At 41.3% G+C, this 17,227-nt stretch overlaps 1 pseudogene; it reads left to right on the top strand.

The window, feature by feature from the left end:
- The first annotated feature begins 6,166 nt into the window (after positions 1-6,166).
- On the top strand, positions 6,167-7,511 carry LOC137273573 (uncharacterized; annotated as a pseudogene).
- Positions 7,512-17,227: the final 9,716 nt, after the last annotated feature.

Here is a 17,227-nt window from a genome sequence, read left to right as displayed (position 1 = left end):
TCTCTAATATCACTAATCCCATGAAACACAGTGTAAAGGTAGTACGAGTACCTTGTACCTACACGGTAATAGGGAAGTATATCAAATCATCCCAATATAGAGAAAAGAACAGGATACCGATTGAACTTGCACACGGACTAAATACATGTTGGTTTATGGTAATTATAACACTGAGTTTCCTTCCTGTAAATGTTGTCTCGTTCCCTGTTATGTCGGAATTGGCAAATGTAAGAACTGTTCCAATAAGGTATTACGACTGAAATCTATGTTCAGAATAAAATGATTGATTAACTGATTGAGTCATTGTTGTTTAATGCTGTACTCGGAAGTACTCCAGGTAAAAGACGACGATCAGCAAATATTCGAGTCTGGACTCTACAAGCCAGTGATCAACATCATGAGCATCGTTCAACGCAAGTCAGCGAGTCTGACCACCCGATGCCGTTAGTTGGTTATTATGACAAGCGTGGGCTACTGAATAACTCGGATAACCTACTTAGAGCACTGTAGGCGGGGCTAGGGACAATAATATGGTTTATTTACTGTACTGTGTCAATCTCATTCGAGATTTTATAACAGTAAGTTAACCCATGGAATGTTGACTTTATTCGTTGTAGCGGTAAAAAACAATACAAGTTCTGTAAATAGTTTCTATATACATATTACTCGTGAACTGAATAATATACAAACTACCTTTGGCCACTTTAATCCATATGAAATAACAGACAATGCGTACATCACTCTTTTATGGATGCTTCAAACCCGAATGTTGAACATGTGATGTGCATACAAATTACGAAATTACCCAGTTGCACTCAATATTATGTTCTTAATTACCAATACATTACTACTGTTTATACCAATCTGATATATTTGTTTACATAATTGTTGTGAACTCAAAGGCATTCACAAATCGGTGAAAGTGACGGTGATAGTCAAACAATGATAAACAGGTATTGAGCATGTACTCCATAATTCCTAATATTATCAAGATTCATAAGTATGTGTGATCCCATATGGATACTGATCTGTGTGATCTCATATGAATTTTGATCTATGTGATCTCCTATCGATGTTGATCAAGTGATCCCGTATCAATATTTATCTGTGTGATCCCATGTCGATGTTGATATGTGTGATCTTATATGCATGTTGATCTATGTGATCCCATATCGATCCTGACTCATATGATGCCATATGCTGATCTATGTGATTCTACATCGGTGGTGATCTGTGTGATTCCTTATTGATGTTGATCTATGTGATCCCAAATCGAACGTGATTTATGTGATCCTATATCGATGCTTATCTATGTGATTCCATGTAGATGCTGATGTACGTGATGCCATATGAAATCTAACTTTATGATTCCATATCAGTGTTGATCTGTGTGATCCCATGTCGATGTCAACCTGTGTAATTCCAGATCAGTGCTGATCTCTCCGATCCCTTGTTGATGTTGATCTATGTGATCCCTATCGATGCTGATCTGTATATTCCAATACTAGTATCGATGCTGATCTATATGATGCCATACGGATGTTGACCTAGGTGATGCCATATAGATGATGATCCATGTGATCCCATATCTATGTTGATCTATCTGATCCCATACCGATGCTGAACTGTATATTCAAATGCTAGTGTCCATGCTCATATATATATATATATATATATATATATATATATATGTATATGTGTATATATATATATATATATATATATATATATATATATATATATATATATATATATATATATATATATATATATATCCGATCCCATATCGATGCTGACCTGGGTGCTCCCTGATTGATGCACATCTCTGTTTGTCTGCTACACACAGTGGCTGCACCATACCCTATTAATGAACCCGAGAGAGGTGTGGTAGCCTTTTGGTTAAAGCGTTGGCTTGTCACGCAAAACCCAGGGTTCGATTCCCCACATGGGTACAATATGTGAAGCCCATTTCTGGCATGATGCGTAGTGATACTGCTGAAATATTGCTAAAAGTGGCATAAGCCCACTCATTTCTGAACCTCCCGAAAACGACCAGACAATCCAGTGATCAACAACATGAGCGTCAATTTACACAATTAGGACACGATGGCATGTCTCAACCAAGTCAGAGAGCCTGACCACCCGATCTCGTTAGTCGCCTGTATGTATGTTGTAGATAATCCCAGAGAACTGGAATGATATTCTCCAGTGTCATGAAGACCACGAGTCTGGGCGTGAGAAACCATACTGTCAGACTAGGAGATTCGAACCCTTTTTCAGGATAGTTTGAGCCTTAATTCAAGGTCCAAAGTGTGAGAAAGCGATTTGGTCTGGCCAAAAAACACCAATAATCTGAAACATCTTCGATCGGAAAAGATTTTAATTCATATGAAAATTGCATTTTGTTAAAGTCGTATATGAACCTTTGTGAAAAAAGTAAGTTTTAAATTCCTCACACAATCTGCAATATTCGGACATGTAGTGGTCTGCTTCTAAATTCTGTTCAGGATGCTGTTGCTAGTAATCCCAGCAAACACATGTCACCGTAAAATATGTTGAGTTGGGGCAGTTTTGCCCAAAGCTACGTCTCCGATATTCATAGGTAATCGATCGATATCAAGCTAGGGATTATAGGTACCTATTACCAACATCTATATTTAGTCCTAAAAGCGATATAATAGGATAAATGAACCAGTGCTAAAAAGAACTACACATAATTAAAGATAAAGTGATAAAACTATACTGAGAGATGTCACACGTACCGACCCAACCAGGAACAAACCAAACTCGCAAAAACGCAAAACTACTTTTTCTAATGCAACACGAAATGCACATACATACTGGCATTATAAATCAGCCCACGCGACACGCCAGCAACCTAGTTGTGAAAAACACATGTTTAATTCACATCGTAAGAGAGAGAGAGCTGATTCGAATGGTAAGAGAGAGAGAGCGCTATGGCTGAACAATGAGCTCATGGTCAGTGCCAGAACTTCCAGCTGCATCAGAGGAATTGTCATCATACTGATGGAACGACTAAGACAAACTGCCAGTACGTCAGACAGGCCTTGAAGTGGTCGACCACGTCTGACAACGTCCGGTGATGATCACCACATCTGGACAATTCTTTTTGTAACGTCGACGTCAACAGCAGCGACGGCACTTGGCCACCGTATCAGTCGATATACAGTGTACTAGAAGAACATGGCATTCGACCACGACGACCCTACCACGGACTGCGTCTGACTCTTCAAAACCGATGTCTTAGACTGACATGGGCCAGTCGGGATGGACGCTGGTAGATGCGTGATTGACGACGTGTGATGTTCACCGTCCTCAGTAGGTTTTGAGTAATGACGGTCGGGCTTGTGTTAACAGACGGGTGGGTTCAGCGCCGAAATGCGTTCAAACTGTTTGAAGCCAGTAACGTGATAGGAATGGGATTTGTGGCGATCTCAAAACGAGAATTTTGCTTGTTGATGACAATTTGAATGCTCGAAAATACAGGTTTGGGCAAAGAGTTGTGAGGTTATTTCTCCAGCAATTACAACATCGCATTATCTGCCAACACGACGGGTTTTGATGTGTACTGACGTCAATAGTGGACACACTTAATATTGATTTAACATATGATGACATTGTGGAGAAAACCATACCACGTCCTTCAGTGTCAGTCTAACGATACTTTCGACGTATTTTGAAATGAAATTGTGTACATTTGCTGTACATCTGAACTATATTTTGAAACATAATAAATATTAATTTATGTATGTTTTTCTTTTCTTTTCAAGTTTGGTCAAACACCCTGCATACTTTCTGTTTAACACTAGTTTCGTATAAGCATTTTGACCCATGCAGATTCTGTTTTATATGCGGAATGGTGATACATACCAGATGAGAAATTTTCCTAAATTCATTCACAAATGATGTTTCGATTTCATAACAGGAGAAAACGCGGAAATCATCCTTTAAGGCTACATTGATTGGCTGCACTGTCTTCGAAATATCATTAAGCGTTTTATATCATGTATCTCGTTGAATCCACAGGGGCTTGTATTGCTGAAAATAATACGTCCTGGGTCCAACAGGCGTACACTGATATCCATATATATATAAAGAAGGAAAGGGATCTAACGTGCACAAAGTTGTCAAACACCCCACTCTCGATTATGGGCGAATTCTGATTGGGAACTTGTAGAAAATACAGCAGTGATTCTTACTGAAATAAAATAAAATACCAGTATTATTTTTATTTCGTGGCGCGATATATCGTGTTGGTGCAAGCCTATTGAAGGAATGTATCTGGGAATTTATCTGGCCTTATTTCAGTCAGAATCGCGGCTGTATTCTATCGTCTACACACAAAACTGATACAACAAAATGGTTGTTCAGATCGTCTCTAAACACAACAGATAAAATAACATGACTCTTCATAATGTATATAGACACTACTGATGAAATAGCATGACTGTTCATATCGTATCTAGACAGAACGGATACAACAACATGATTGTTCAGATGGCATCTAGACACAACTGATAAAACAACATGACTGTTCAGATGGCATCTAGACACAACTGATAAAACAACATGACTGTTCATATTGTATCTACACTCAACTGAGAAAACAACGTTATTGTTCAGATCTTATCTAGACACAACTGATAAAACAACATGACAATGTATGTGGTATCTAGACACAATTGAGAAAACAACAAAACTGTTCATATCGTATCATGACCCAAATGATAAAACTAAATGATTGTTCATAAAGTATCTAGATACTACTCACAACTGATAAAACAACCTGACTGTTGATATCGTATCTAGATAGGATTGACAAATCAACATGACTGGTGAGATCGTATCTAGAGACAACTCATAAAACAACATGATTGATCAGATCGTATGTAGACCTGTGGCAGACACAACTATGTACATAGGGATTTTATTATTTTAATGTTTTCTGTTCTGTATATGTATATCTGTAGGCTGCTTAATAGGTCATGTGTCCCTCAAGCCCTTAACGAACCCAAGCCATGACGTGATCAACTGATTGGCCAAGCTAAACCTCCAAATTAAAATCTTTGTCTAATAGCCTGCACTCTGCACAAAGTCACCACACAGACAAGTTGACAGACACTTGACAAATCAGATATATTCGGGATACAGACTGTTGCTTAGCTCGGTTGTCACCCCAGTCTCACCCACAGGGGTGACTTATCGACCACGAAAATAAAGATTGCTCTGGCAATAGCTCACACCCGTAGCGTGTGTTTGTCGTCTGTACATTCACTGCCCTGCTACAAATGGAGCCCCCAGTGAGGACATTGCCACCATGTAGGACATAGATTGAACGCCAGCAACATCCTGTGGATATTCCTGGAATATCAGCACCTGTTCTGACTACATTTGACATTGTCACGTGACATTTGCGTTATATCTGTGTTTTGAATGTGACTTTTCCAATATTGGATACGTGGTATTTCTCAAAAAAACCCTGGACACGTTTCACGTGAGTTGAATGAATGTTTGACTGTTCAACATCATTGCTAGCTAGCATCTTTCATTGTATTGTGTAAACGTAATTACCTGGCGCCAGGTCTCTAAAATGTAACTTTGTTTATAACTTGTGTTTGGTAACCTTGCATTTTGCATTTACTTGATTATATTGTGCTTCTGTGTCAGCTCCTGATCAGGATACTGTTGGTACCAACTTTGTGTATATAGCTATATTGTATTTCATCAGTTATTTGCCACAATTTAGTTCTGTATTGCTTTAGTTATGTGAGCTTCGTTTAGTTGAATTTAGTTCAGTTTAGTTTAAATACATTTAGTTAACTCTTGTTTATCTTCAGTTAACTTGGTATTCAGAGTGCTTGTGTGTATGAAAGTGACTTCATTTCATTTCTACTTTCTGTTCGTCTCTAATCAAATAAAAGGTAAGCAAGTACAACTACATAGCAAGCATAAAAGGAATTAAATATGTTTTAATGTACTAACTGAATGACGACAGACTAGCGCACCTTCTTGATACACTTGACATTCTTAATAATCTGCCCCTCCCAATCCCTCATGTTGTCCTACATACTTATGTTGTAGCTTTAGTATTAGTTTTGCAAATCCACATTGTAAACTTAGGAAATGCATTGTCTTATACCTAAATATGTGTCAGCTCCAACTTGTGTACACCTGCTTGGGCTTCTTACTTTGGTAATTCCCTTTGCAGCTTGCGCTCTTTTGGAGTGGTGTTAAACACAATTCACCCACTCACTCCTTCGCCCTTTCGCGCAAATATTTATACATTTCTTACAGTGTGTTGTATTGTCTCTGAACTTTTCAGACATTCCACTCGTTCTTGGAGCCCCGACTATCGTTCTTTTGTCGTCAAAGCAGTTTGGGAACTATTTTAAACTGATATCAGCTGACATGTAGATATCATTGTGGTTTCCCTTTATTCTGATGTGGACAGCATAAGTTCGCTTTGTTATTGCATATCATAGTGGTGTCTTAACTTGGAACACTACCTCATTTTGCCTTTGGGCAATTAAATTTCGTTTACTTCTGCTACCTCAATTAACCATGGAGTTCAAGGATGAAGAGTTGGAAGGAATGGCCACGCTCTTTAAGAGGCTTGGGATGCACCCAAAGGCCGACACACCTGAGGATTTTAAAGCCTGGATTAAGGGAATGTATTCCCAAGAAGGTCCTCTCAAAAGAGAGGAGGAAGAGGCATCTGTACCTCCTGCTACCAATACCCCTCAGTCAGTAACACCAGATGTTAGGCCTGTAGCTGTCGCTTACCATCAGTTTCCAAAGCTACCCTTGTTTAGCGGTGATTTCCAGGGCAAGGACACTTCATTTGACCTTTGGACTTATGAAGTCGATTGTCTCTTGAAATCAACGAACTACACCCCCGATGTTATGGATCAGGCCATCAGGCATTCCTTGAAGGGAGAAGCAGCAAGAGTAGCAATGAGATTAGGATCCAAGGCTTCAACACAGGATTTGCTGAACAAGCTCTACAGTATTTATGGTACTGTTCAACGCAAGGAAGCTCTGTTAGCCCAATTTTATAGTGCCTCCCAAGGTGAAACTGAGGATGTGGCCACTTGGGGATGCCGGTTGGAACACCTGTTATCGAAAGTCACCGATCATCACACCATCTCTTTTCAGGATCAGGATGACATGCTGAGGAACATGTTATGGGGTGGTCTTAGGCCATCACTCAAGAGTGTATCTGGTCATAAGTTCGATTCAATACCAACTTTTGATGGTCTAAGGATATCCTTGAGGGATACCAAGTTGGTGCACCAAGAAACCAGTATCCACCACCACCAAATGAGAGCATTAATCCTCGAAGGTCACAGGAAGTTGTCTGCTTCCGATGTGGTTACCCAGGACACATTGCAATTGGATGTAGGGTTCGTCTAGACCATCTTCGCCATCCTTTAAACTGGCAAGGGTCTATGGGCAGGGGTCACCACTAGACTTACTTCAGAGCCCCAACAGAGTACCTGAAGGATTGGTTGGTTGTGCAAATGAAGATGACATCCTGCTTGATGGTAAACCGGTCCGAGCCTTGCTGGACACGGGAGCGACTGTGTCTTTGGTATCTGAAGCTTTTTATGAGGAACAGTTACAACACATTGCCTTAGAGCCACTAGGAAACATACTGGACATAGAGTGTGCTGGCGGTGAGACATTACCCTATAAAGGATTCATCAAAGTGGATGTAACACTCACCGGAGGAGGGACTGATGTTGATGCTATTCCATGTTTATTTCTTGTAGTACCTGCTACTAGATACAGTGCCAGAGTACCAGTGCTTCTAGGAACAAACATCTTAAACTGTTTATTGAATACCTGCAGGAATCAACATGGAGACAAGTTTTTACAGAAGGCCCCATTACGGACTCCATGGTATTTAACCTACAGGACTATTGCTCTAGGAGAAAAAGAGCTCGAACGGAACAGGTGGAGACTTGGACTGGTGAGGAGCGCTGAGGAGAAGAATGTCCGGATCCCTCCTAATAGTAGAATTGTGGTGAAGGGTCAGGTAACCAAGGGACTGAAGACACCTAGACTATGTGCTCTTCTTCAACCCACATCCCAGGCCTCCATTTCTTCTGATGTTGAAATAGCTCCAACCGTCATCACTTATGATAAGGACAATCCTGATGTAATTGAAGTCCATGTTTTCAATGTCACCACCCGTACCATAGTTATACCTCCCCGATCGTTACTTTGTGAACTTCAACCCGTAACCATACAAGAAGCACCACGTGGACAACCTTTAGATGAGGAGGCTCTGATTGAACAATTGGGAATAGAGAAGGATAACTTGACATCTCAGGAGATAGAGCAAGGCCTTGATGTTATCCTGAGGTTCAAAGATATTTTTTCCAAACATGAAGAGGACCTTGGCCACTCTTCAGCTGTTCGACACAGAATTGATTTAACAGATGACCATCCTTTCAAACAGAGACATCGTCGAATACCACCAGCCATGTTTGATGAGGTTCGGAGTCACTTACAACAGTTGTTGTCTGCTGGAGTCATCCGAAGATCTCACAGTCCTTGGGCATCTAATGTCGTCTTAGCAAGAAAGAAAAATGGAACTCTGAGGATGTGTATAGATTTTAGACAGCTGAATAGACGTACCATCAAGGATGCTTATGCCCTACCACGTATCGAGGAGCTGTTAGACTGTTTAGGAGGTATGACCTATTTCTCAGTTCTGGACATGAAGAGCGGGTACCACCAGGTTGAGATCGAGGAGAGCCATAAGGAAAGGACTGCCTTTACTGTTGGACCTCTGGGCTTCTTCGAATATAACAGAATGCCATTTGGACTCTCCAATGTCCCAGCAACGTATCAGCGTCTTATGGAACAATGTCTAGAGGGTCTCCATCTGAAGATTTGCCTCATCTACCTTGATGACCTCATTATCTTTTCCAAGACTTATGAGGAACATATTAAACGTCTGGAGATGGTTTTCAAGCGACTTCAAGAATGTGGTCTCAAACTTGCTCCCAAAAAGTGCAAGTTTTTCAAACACCGAGTGAGATATGTTGGATATATCGTTTCCGCTGAGGGTATTGAGGCAGACCCAGAGAAGGTGGACAGGATAAAAAACTGGCCTACACCATCAACACCTGAGGAAGTTAGGAAGTTTCTCGGATTTGCTGGTTATTACCGTAAATTTGTGAAGAATTTTTCTAGTATTGCCAGACCTCTGTCTGACTTGATGCCAAAGACTGTCAAAAGATCAAGGAAACAAACCTCAAAGACTATGGGTTTCAAGTGGGGTCAGGACCAGCAACATGCCTTTGATAGGATCAAGACATGCCTTTCTATGCCTCCAGTTCTGGGGTATGCTGACTACACAAAGCCCTTTGAACTTCACATAGATGCAAGCACTCACGGTTTGGGAGCAGTCCTCTATCAGCACCAGGACGGCCACCTACAGGTAATTGCATACGCAAGTAGAGGATTGAAGCCTTCGGAACGAAACTACTCTGCCCATAAGTTAGAATTTTTGTGCTTAAAGTGGTCAATTTCCGAAAAGTTCCACGATTATCTGTATGGAAATGACTTCGTCGTGATGACTGACAACAACCCTCTAACCTACGTCCTAACTACAGCTCGTCTAGACGCTACTGGACATCGCTGGTTAGCCTCTCTAGCCAACTATAACTTTACCATCAAGTACAGATCAGGAAAATCCAATATTGATGCTGACATTCTGTCCAGATTACCTCAGAGAGAAGATCAAGTACAAAGGGAAGAGATAAACAGGGACTCGGTTAGAGCTATCTGTGATGTATTGCAAGTTCGTAGCCTTGTTGAAAGTTTGGTTCTTTCCACTCCTGACTTCGACGAACACGAGGAGACACCTGAAGACAGATGTGACTTTAATGCCAGAGATTGGAGACGAACTCAGTCAAAAGATCAAGAGCTTGCTATCATAATTGACCATCTCAGGAATAAAACAAGACCGGATAGGACACAGTTTCTTGGGAATCAAGAGATGACAACGCTGTTGAAGAGTTTCCAGCACTTTCAGCTGAAGCGAGGTGTTCTTTATCGGGTCACCAACAGGGATGGAGAAGAACAGGAACAGTTAGTACTTCCAACCAGATGTCGATCTGCTGCATTACGAAGTCTCCATGACAATGTGGGACATCCAGGGAGAGACAGAACCTTGGCACTTATCAAAGACAGATTTTATTGGCCTGGAATGACAAAGGATGTAGAAGCCCATGTTCAACAATGTGTGCCATGTTTGCGTCGTAAAACACCAACAGGAAGAGCACCACTCGTCAGCATAGAAACATCACAGCCTCTAGAGCTTGTGTGCATGGACTTCCTCACTCTAGAACCATCAAAGGGAGGACAGCAACATGTTCTAGTAGTGACTGACCACTTCACCCGTTATGCCCAGGCCTACCCAACCAAAAACATGACGGCCAAGACAACTGCTGAAGTTTTCTTCAACAATTTCATCATACATTATGGGATACCTAAGCGCATCCACTCGGATCAAGGACCCAACTTCACTGGTAAACTAATGCAGGAGTTATGTCAGCTACTGAAGATCAACAAGTCGCGAACTACACCATACCACCCTATGGGGAATGGAATGTGCGAACGCTTCAACAGGACGCTCTGCAACATGCTTGGCACTCTTGATCCGGACAGTAAGAAGAATTGGCGAGCCCATGTCGGACCATTAGTGCATGCATACAACTGCACACGCCATGAATCTACAGGATTTGCACCATTTTTTTTGATGTATGGACGCCATCCACGTCTCCCAGTGGACATAGCCTTTGGACTTGACATGGGGACAGCCAAGCAGAAGTCCATGGCCAGTTATACAAGTGAACTGAAAGATCGTCTCACCCAGGCCTATGACATAGCCTCTATTGCTGCCAGGAAATCCCAGTCCCGGAACAAGAATCTTTATGATCAGAAAGCTAGGGCAGCAATTCTTGAAAAGGGTGACAGAGTACTTGTGAAGGTTGTTGCATTTGATGGCAAGCATAAGTTAGCTGACAAATGGGAGCAAGACATTTATGTTATCTTAGACCAACCGAATCCATCCATACCAGTGTTTGTCCTTGGTAAGGAGAATGGACAAGGGCGGACAAGAACCTTGCATAGGAATTTATTACTTCCTATTGGATCTCTTCCCCATTCAGCACCAGTGCCCAAGCCAAGAAAATGCAAGCCTCCACAACCAAAGCCAACCGTTCGACAGACACCGAGGGAAGACACCACAGGCAGCACAGGGAGTGAAGATGGAGTAGATGAAGGAGAAGACATTATGTATATCTCCACTCAACATTCAGATTCTTCAGGGTCAGTTTTATATCAAGCTGACAGGCCACTTGAAGACAAGCTGAATGAAGATACTGAGGATGCGGATCGTGCCGATTTTGAAACTAAGAAGACTGTAGATGCTGAATCACAAGAACAGCATTCAGAAGAATTTCCAGTTCCACCTGTGGATGTTCTTTCAGACGCTGAACCTGCAGTTCAGCCAGCAGATGTCCTGTCAGACACTGAGACTCCAGTTCCGCCTGTGGATGCCCCACCAGATAGAGAACCTGCTGCTGATGTGCCAGTGCAACCAGAGCCTCGACCAAGAAGATCTGTTCGAGATAGACGACCACCAAGTTGGATGAGCAGAGGCGAGTTTGCACTTTCTGCAGTTACGCAGCCAGACTGGTTAGCTCGAGCAAACTATCTCAGTTCTTTAATAGAGGAGGGGGTGCTCGAGGGCCAACCAAAACGTCTTTCCGATGCACTACTGGATCTGGTCACCGGAAAGAACAAATGACGAGGACGTCATTTCAAGGAAGGGGGGAAGTGTGTGGCAGACACAACTATGTACATAGGGATTTTATTATTTTAATGTTTTCTGTTCTGTATATGTATATCTGTAGGCTGCTTAATAGGTCATGTGTCCCTCAAGCCCTTAACGAACCCAAGCCATGACGTGATCAACTGATTGGCCAAGCTAAACCTCCAAATTAAAATCTTTGTCTAATAGCCTGCACTCTGCACAAAGTCACCACACAGACAAGTTGACAGACACTTGACAAATCAGATATATTCGGGATACAGACTGTTGCTTAGCTCGGTTGTCACCCCAGTCTCACCCACAGGGGTGACTTATCGACCACGAAAATAAAGATTGCTCTGGCAATAGCTCACACCCGTAGCGTGTGTTTGTCGTCTGTACATTCACTGCCCTGCTACAGACCCAACTGATAAAACAAAATGATTGTTCAGCTTATATCTAGACACAACTGATAAAGCGACATGATTGTTCACATCGTATCTAGACACAACTGATCAAACAACATGACTGTTCATATCGTATCTTGACCCCACTGATAAAAGAGCATGGTTGTTCAAATCATATCTAGACACAACTGATAAAAGAAAATGATTTTTCAGAAGGTGTTTAGAACCAACTGAAACAACAACGTGATTGTTCAGATCGTACTTAGAAACAACAAAAAACAACTGATAAAACAACATGACTATTCATTTCCTATCTAGACACAGCTGATAAAACAACATGAGTGTTCAGATCATATCTTGACACAGCTGATAAAAGAACATGGTTGATCACATCATATCTAGACACAATTGACAAAACAACATGACTGGTCAGATCGTATCTAGACATAAATGATAAAACAAAATGACTGTTCACATCGTATCAACACACAAGTGATAGAACAACATGACTGTGTATAATAAAGACGATGGACAGCACTGTCAAAACAACATGGTTTCTTGAAGTCATTCGTGTGATAGACATACCTGCAGATTCATTTGCCCTTACAGGCTGGGTCAGTTTTAACAAATGATACGATCATGTTGTTTTAGAGACTGTCGTGTTCTTTAGGAAAACAAGAGAATCGATCATCTAAGAGCGAACATATGAACACATACCTCTGGTTGTCCCAACCAGGACGATGGTAGCAACATACAGCGTTAGCTTCATGGTTGCAAGTCTGAATACAAACACCTTTGGTTGTTTTGGTTGTGGTTATATACACACTCTTAACGGGTTTGACAGTTGTGAAGTGTTCAAGATGTCTCCGTTTCAAACAGTTTTCAAGTGTTTAATGCACATTAAGTATCAGTACATATTTCACCAGGTGTTGGGCCATAGAGTGCTGAATATGTACATACATTTGTATATTCCTAAACAACAGGGTTGACGTTTGTGAATTTCTCTTTGTACTCTCAATACATCGCTGAACTGAACACAACACAAGAACAACAACTGAGTACATCGTGTTGATATACAAGAGACTGCTGACACGTTCTGAGTCTACATATTTGTACTGCCTGGTTGCAAGATATCATATAAAATATTCCCTTCAAGGTCCGTACACCATTGTCGTTGATGGCTGGTCATTGTGGGTCGGGAGTCGAAGTTTCAAATGTTCCAAAGTTAAAGTTGCGTTGTTCGGGTAAATAACTGTCATGTGCATCTTGCATTCCAGATACCACTTAGTGGCACAATATATCTGCAACAGGTTGGTACATGGAACTAATATGCTGCCTGCTAAACATTCCTCTGTAACCAAGTGTGCAGAAGTAACCACCAAATACACTGTATATACATGCGATCCTATATCGATGCAGATCTATGTGATGCCAGATGGATGTTGATCTATGTGATCCCACATCGATGCTGATCTATATGATACCATATGGAGGGTGCTCTATGCGATCCCATATCAATGCTGGTCAATATAATGCCATATCGATCCTGATCTATGTGGTCCCATATCGATGTTTATCTGTGTGATTCCATGTCGATGTTGATCTGTGTGAGTCTATGTACATGCTGATGTACGTGATGCCATATGAAAACTGATTATATCATCCCACATCAATGTTCATCTGTGTGATCACAGATCGATGTCAATCTGTATAATTCCATATCAATGCTGATCAGGGCGATCCCTTAGCGATGTTGAGGCATGTGACCCCAAATCGATTGTGATCAATATGATCTCATATCTATGTTGATCTATGTCATCCCATATCGATGCTTATCTGCATGTTCCAATACCAGTATCGATACTTATCTATGTCATCCCATATCGATGCTGATCTGTGTGATCTGTCATCGATGCTTGTCTGCTACTCACAGTGACTGCACTATACCTCATTAATGAACCTGAGGGCGGTATCACAGCCTAGTGGTTAAAGCGTTGGCTTATCATGCAAAACCCAGGGTTCGATTCCACACATGGGTGCAATATGTGAAGTCCATTTCTGGCATGTCCCGCAGTGATACTGCTGAAATATTGCTAGAAGTGGCGTAAAACCACTCATTCCTGAACCTCGACAAAAAAACATTTCTATCGAACGTAATTCCCCTGATTTCGTCTACATCAGCCTAGAAAGTAGTCCTTGAGTCAGCTGAAAACATACCGTTTCCTCAAACACTCTTGACACCAACATCTCGCTGGAATGCACGTAGATACGCACAGAGCACTGACACGTTCAATGAATGCACAATAACGGATGACATGTATAACGGTAACCCGTTTAAGGCATACTGACCTGTGGTTACCGCACTCGGCAACATTCAAGCTGTCTTTAGATATTCCAGTCAGGATCAGACAATCCAGTGATCAACAACATGAACGGCGACTTATACAATTAGGACACGATGACATGTTTCAGCCAATTCTTCGAGCCTGACCACCCGATCTCGTTAGTTGCCTGTATGTATGTATTTCTATGAGTTGTAGATAAGCCAAGAAAACTGGAAAGATTTTCTCCAGTGTCATGAAGACCACGAATCTGGGCGTGACAAACCAAACCGTCAGACTGAATAGGAGATTCAAGCCCTTGTTCAACATAGTTTGTGCCTTAAATTCACCTGGCCACTCAAGGTCCAAAATGTGAAAAAGATTTTAATCGACATGAAAATTGCATTTTGATAATGTCATACATGAACCTTTGTTAGAGGAAAGACGTTCCTTACACAATCTGCAATTTTCGGACATGTAATGGTCTACTTCTAAATTATGATCAGGATGCTGTTGCTAATAATTCCAACAAACATCGTGATGTGAAATATGTCGACTTGGGGCATATTTCCTCAAAGATACGTCTCCCATATTCTTAGAAAATCGATCATTATTTAGTGAAGTGTTATAGGGACCTATATCGATATTCAGTCCTAAAAGCAATATAATAGGATAAATGAACCAGTGCTAAAAAGAACTACACACCGAAGAATATTGCATATTAAGGATTCACATAATTAAACATAAAGTGCTAAAACTATATTGAACCATGTCAATCCGGAAACAAACCAAAATCGAGAAAAATCCAAAACAACTTTTTCGGATGTAACACGAAATGCACGTACACACTGATATTACAAATCAGCCAACGCGACACACCAGCAACAAAGTTATGAAAAACATGTTTGATTCAAATCATAAGAGAGAGAGAACGCTGTCGGAATTATCGTCATTGCCAGAACTTTCAGCTACATCAGAGCAATTGCCATCGGACTGATGCAACGACTAAGACAAACTGCCAATACGTCAGACAGGCCTTGAAGTGGTCAAACATGTCTGACAACGTCGCCACATTCGGACAATTCATTTGAGAATTCTTTTTCTACCGTCAACGTCAACGGCAGCGACGGCACTAGGCCATCCTATCAGTCGATGTACAGTATACTAGGAGAAAGTCGCATTCGAGCACGACGACCCTACCGCAGAGTAGATGTCACACATAAGTACACATACTGAGAGATGTTACACATACCGACACATCCGGGAACAAACCAAACCCGCGAAAAACGCAAATCGACTTTTTCTGATGTACAACGAAATGCACATGCATACTGACATTACAAATCAGCTCTCGCCACACGCCAGCAACCCAGATGTGAACAACACATGTTTGATTCAAATCGTAAGAGAGAGAGAGGGAGAGCTAAGGGAATGGATGAACAAGGAGTTTATTGACAAAACTTTCAGCTGCATCAGAGCAATTGTTATCACGCTGATGCAACAATTGAGACAAACTGCCAGTACGTCAGACAGGCCTTGAAATGGTCGACCACGACAAATTCATCTGAGAACGTCGACGTCAACGACAGCGACGGCACAAGGCCACCGTATCAGTCGATGTACATTGCATTGGAGACTAAGTGGTATTCGAGCACTTCGACCCTACCGCGGACTACGTCTGACTCTTCAAAACCGACGTCGTAGACTGACATGGGCCAGTCGGGATCGACGTTGTCAGATGCATGATTGACGACGTGTGATGTTCAACGACCTCAGTAGGATTTGGGTTTAACGCCGAAAAGCGTTCAAACCGTTTTGAGCCGGTGGCTTGATAGGGATGGGATCTGCGGCGATCTAGAAACCAGAATTTTGCTTATTGATAGCAATCTGAATGCTCGAATATACAGTGATAAGGTTTTTGCAACCAATTGTGAAGCTAGTTTTCAAGCAGTTAGCACGTGGCATTATGTGCCAACACGATAACGCAAGGCCTCATACAGCTTTGTTGTGTCCAGTCTTTACTGCGACATGAAACCGATAGAACACTTATGGGACTACCTACAAATCAGAAGACTAAACAGCTGGAACAATGGCTCAAATGGGAATGGCCACGAATCATGTCGACGAGTTTTTATGTGTACTGACGTCAGTAGTGGACACACTTACTATTGATTCAACATATGATGACATTGTGGATAAAACCATACCACGTTCTCCAGTGTCAGTCTAACGGTACTTTCGATGTATTATGAAATGAAATTGTGTACATTTGCTGTAAAACTGAACTATGTTTTGAAATATACTAGATGTTAATTTTTTTATATTTTTCTTTTCAAGTTTGCTCAAACACCCTGCATAGTTTCTTTTCAGCACTAGTTTAGTATACGCATTTCGATCCATACAGATTCTGTTGTATATGCGGACAGGTGGATACATATCACACAAGAAATGTTCCCAAATTCATTCACAAATGATGTTTCCCTGTGATAACGATTTACAAACAAGTGATTCGCTGCACTGTCTTCGAAATATTATGAAGCGCGTATAGCGTTGAATCTAATCTTCATGTATGGTCAATACTGAAATAATTCTCTCAGTACATAGACTCGTACAGAATTTGAGAAAGCACACATCTGTTTACAATATTT

This window comes from Haliotis asinina, chromosome 1, assembly GCF_037392515.1.
Source record: "Haliotis asinina isolate JCU_RB_2024 chromosome 1, JCU_Hal_asi_v2, whole genome shotgun sequence".
In the NCBI taxonomy this organism is placed as follows: domain Eukaryota; kingdom Metazoa; phylum Mollusca; class Gastropoda; order Lepetellida; family Haliotidae; genus Haliotis; species Haliotis asinina.
Note: the sequence above shows the minus strand (reverse complement) of the source record. Positions and strands in the feature narration are given on the sequence as shown.